We start from the raw sequence: 5,168 nt of genomic DNA on the forward strand, positions 1-5,168 counted from the left end.
CGTTGCGACAATGGCGTAGAAGTAGTTTGGTGGGGAGACTCAAATATTTGCGGATAAAGGCTAAGTAATAAGCGTAATTAACTTACAATATTATTTTTGTTTTACGTTGGAGTTAAAGGTAATAAATCAAACTTTAATAGAAATAGTTGACGTGAAATTAATTTGTTTTCACTGTGCTGGGTGATACAAGAATAAGCGCACATGATTTAAATCATTTTTTTAAATCACTCCAAATATTATTCCGTCAGTGAGTGATTGTCAAAATAAATTGTATACAAATGAATCGCTAACAAACAAAAATATTCTTGTTTTGTTGTATTTACAGTCCAAACCCAACAACCACAGTATTCAGAATTCAGGGACACAAGAGAAAAGAAAATCCTCTTACAAGAAAATGTTATTTTTGCACTGTTTTTAATCTATAAATTCTCGATTATCAGAATAGCTCCACACTGTCTTTCTAATGATCAACCTGAAGTTTCAGTTCTACTCAATTCACCAACCAACCTCTTTACTGTGTTGCCTGATTAGAACACGTTGACAAACCCACCCCTCTCTCTGCCCACCAGATGGTGTCAAAGCACTGCTCAAATGGACTCTTTCATTTCTCTGCTCATCTCATCTCCTCCTTGATTCCCACTCACATCAATTACATCCAGACTCTCTCCTTTTCACCCTCTGTCTGAAGCAACCCACACACTTCTTGACTGAGAAGAATATTGCATAATCAGAGTGTGATGCTGTGGCACATATTCAGGGCGCTGTAATCTAAACGGAGGCCACTGAGGACTGCTCACCAACCAAGCTGCCTCTCAGACCGATCCAAAGCCACCAGTGCTCTAAATCTAAATCGGTGGTGGATTAGCAAAGTAAAAGGTCACGTTCAAACCACAAACACAGACACACACACACATACACACACACACATACACACACACACATACAAAAACACACATACAAAAACACACACGTTTTCCCACTGCATACAGTCTTTCCAGTATGGTTCACTGGGCAAGTACCAATGGAAGAGGAATACAGCAAGATTTATCTCTCAAACCAGAGAGAGAGAGAGAGAGAGAGAGAGAGAGAGAGAGAGATGGAGAGCAAGAGAGACGGGGTTTATGGAGACAGGAAGAGGGTGAGAAGAGACAGAGAAAGGCAGACAGAGTGTGTATCCAGAGGAGTTTATGTCGGGGGTGTGGAGGACATAAAATTGAGTCCATTCTTGCTTTATGTCCTCAGAAGTCATTGCTTATTTATCAGTTGTTATACGGAGACAGAGAGGGTGGGGAATGAAAAATTCAGACAGGAGGCATGGCCTTTCCTCCTTTTAGAAATCGAAAGATTACACACACCGGGCGGTAACAGCTCCTGCATGCAATTGTGTGTGTGTGAGACGTGGAAATATCTTTCCATATCTCTGACACAGCAATAAGTGCGTACTCTGAATGAGTGCCATATGATATTTGTTAATTAAAGACACAAAATCATGTTTCATTTTGTCAAAGAATTCTGCAATAATGTCCACGAAACTTGGTGGAAGGATGGGACATGAACCAAGATAGAACTCATAACATTTTTGCCCATATCATTTGCCAAGATTTTTTTTCAAATCACTGTCTTTAACATTGCAAGATACATTTTCTGACATTTTCAGAAACTTCCCAGAAATTTATTGATGGATCTTGATTTTTTTTAAATCAGGCACATTTAGGTAATTGATATCTATGAGTGTGCCAAGTTTATTAGGACTATTGGGTCTTGGCGTTATTATATGCTCCAAGAGTGCCATTCAACTTTTAAATGTATGATAACAGCACAGGGTATATTTGAAATTTGTATTTTCTTGTAACGAAGCCTGCATTGAGTCCAACATTCACATTTGTATTTTGAATAACCAACATAAAGAAACACAAAACACAACCTTAGTTTGACTTTCTACTTTTCTTTTCTGTGAGATGCAGTTGTAATCTCTGTAATATGAGTCGACCTTGACTGATATCATTATTTCCAAGATCAAGGATTAATGTGAAACTCAGCTATTTGTTTTTCCTTGGACTTGGGACATAGCTGAGACAATTTCAACAAGGCCTTTATCAATAGTGATTGTTATTTGTGTTTTTTCTAAGAGTAAATAGCGCATGAACAACGACAGTTTCAAAATCCTATTTTACAGAAAATGAGTGTTAGGGAAATCTGAGCATCATGAGTGGAAGGAACAGGACAGGAGGCTGAAGCAGCAGGACAATAAGAGGAGATGAGGACACGGGGTAGGGAAGCTTTGGTTTGTAATATTAGTTGGAAAGCCCCCTATCTGTCGTGTCCATAATTCATGGAGTCCCAGCCACTCATCTGTGCTGCATCTAAATTCCACTGCTGGGGAATTATGGGCAGGAACCATAAAACAGACCTACACACACACACACAACACACAACACACAAAATACTAGAGAGTAGGGGAGGCTGCAGAAGATGAAGGGATAGAGCGAGAGAGAGAGGCCATAAGAGATGCAGTGGACAGACAGCGAGAGAGTGAGTGCAGAGCTACAGAGTGAGGGCTCGACAATTCAAAGCATGTCATAAAACATCAATACACCTCTAAAGGCCGCACGACGAGCTCTGCTTACGCTGGAGACGATTATGCCTCTAAATAATTAATTTAGCCCTCAGTGCATTCATACAAATACAGTACAAACACTTCATGCAAACAAATACAAGAATGATCAAGCTCAAACATCACCGAGAAAACAACGCAGTCAAATGTGGACAATGTCAGTCAGGACGAAAGGATGCTGTTACATACCTCCCACATTTTCAGCTTTATTTTTATTTGATTATTTTTTTATTTTGCAGTGTCATTGAGATTTTTGATCTCTTGAGAATAGGAGACATCCACAACCAGCAAATAAAAGCAACACAACAAGTCAAATCATGACTAACATCAAGTAGCAAATATTCAAAATCACCAAGTGGAATGTAAGACTGCAGTTGGAGGATTGCAGCTCAAAAAATGTGCTTGATACCTGAACCCAATTCTGCCAGCATTAGTGAAAGCATAGGAGATATTTAAGCTGATGTGGTTACTGGATCCTGTACTGTAGTAAGATTTAATTGAGAGAAGAGAAGTGAGATCGTTTGGAAGCTTCAACAGTAGAACTTTATAAATGAATAACACAGTTTCTTCTTGACTGTAAGAATAAATCAGATTGTCCATCCGAGCGGGTGATAACAGAGAACAATGATGAGTACAAAATTTGTGAGGTTTTGATGATGCCCAGTGATACACAGTGTTTAACTGCTGAAGTGTTGATGGGGCAGCATGACAGATGGATTCACAGTTGGCAGAAGACAGAGATTCTTTAATCCTGCACAACAATTCGATTTTTAATCTTCCAGTCAAATGTGGAATATGAATTATTATCTGCTGTCGAACCAAATTCCAAAGTACTCTAAAGTATTTGTATGAATAAACAAGAGTAATTCGTTTTTTTTTTCACAACAATCAAAACCCCCGATACTGTACATCCTTCCCAACAACATGGGCATTCATCTCAATGCCACTGATGCTTCCAGTCTCTTTAGCCGAGCTACAGCATGCTGCACACGTCTGAAACCTGAAACAAAGATGATTTCTTTGTAGGAATTTCCCATAAATGTCATATTGTTCATTCAAGTGTGCAAGTCCACAAATGAAAAACCCTCCAAGCCTCTTCAAAACAGCCAGACAGGGTTTTAAAAAAGCCATTTACTGAACCCAGCGCAACTTACACTCCAGCATCGCCTGAAGTGCCTGTGATATTATTACTCGTAAATTACGGCGACTGTAACGAGAACAAGTAAATACATTTCCATCCAATTTGTCTTGTGGGTGGAATGTTAGTGTGACAGTAATTCCCTGGTACAGTACTCACAATTCATGTAGAAATAAGTGGGAGGTTGAATATATCTACATCAAAGGGGAATCCATCATATGTGAGAGGGTTTTCATGTCTGAAGCGGCGCTGCTGTATTATTGCCATCGCAAAATGGCTATTCATGTCCCTGCCAGCGAGGCTTGGGTTTAATATCAGCTCCTGTGCGCCTCCATCTGTCTGCATCTATCTGTGGTATGTGCTATTTCATTAGCTCTGACTCATCCTTCTAATAACTACCTCTATTTCCTCCCTGGAATAGTTCTCACTTGTTTTTTTCTACAGCACGATTAGTCTCCTTGGCGCCATGACTCACTCAGTTTATTGTCAGAATAAAGCTTCCGTAGTCCTGTTGCGCGGGTGACATTTCATTGTGGCTGTCATTTCCTCGCCTCTGTCAGGGCGGTTTATCATCACGCTTAAGTGTCCCATTCTCGATGCTTTCACGCTCTCGCATTCAAACATGTTTGCTGTCATGACTCTCACCTTGTTGCCCCCAGGGCTGACGGGATGAAAACACACTTTGTTGCATGTGTGGATAAAGGCTTCACTGTTTTCTTATGCTGACGTCTGATCTCTTACAGTACGCCTGATTGTTTGACTTTAAAACACATTATTAGTTTCACTGGTTTGCTTCTCAGATATATTCACACCAATAAGCATTGAGCAAATAATATATTTAGCAACACAATGTCCTCCTCCGAGTTGAGATGTTGAACCGATGTCGGCTTATTAGTTTCATCTAAATCAAATATCCAACATATGCACCAAACACAGCAGAATTATATTGTTTACGAGTCGAGACAGATTTTCAGACAAACTTGCAGTTTATCAGTGAAACTAATGATAAATCTCAGTTAAGTTTGAAACCTTGATTTCATCTGTTATTGTATAATTGAATACATGTATGTTTTAATATTCTTTTATTTTCGTTGTAAGCCTGTTCAGCACGTTGGTCGACAGTGGTTGTTTTAAATGTACTATATAAATAAACTTTGACTTGACTTGGCATATTTTTCCACTTCCTCATATTTATGCATGCATTGAGCAGTTTACTAAAGAAAATAATCCAGGATGATGCACCATACTCTAAAGCTGAATCCATCATTCAACATTTTACAGTCAGCAGATATACAGTATGGTCCTGTCCAGGGGATGTGAATTCTCATCATAGAAAATCTCTCTTGATAAACCTTTTTATTATGAGGTTTATTTTCTCAGTTTTAGTGAAATCAACAACAATAACAACAAAACAGA

This window comes from Hippoglossus stenolepis, chromosome 18, assembly GCF_022539355.2.
Source record: "Hippoglossus stenolepis isolate QCI-W04-F060 chromosome 18, HSTE1.2, whole genome shotgun sequence".
NCBI lineage: Eukaryota > Metazoa > Chordata > Actinopteri > Pleuronectiformes > Pleuronectidae > Hippoglossus > Hippoglossus stenolepis.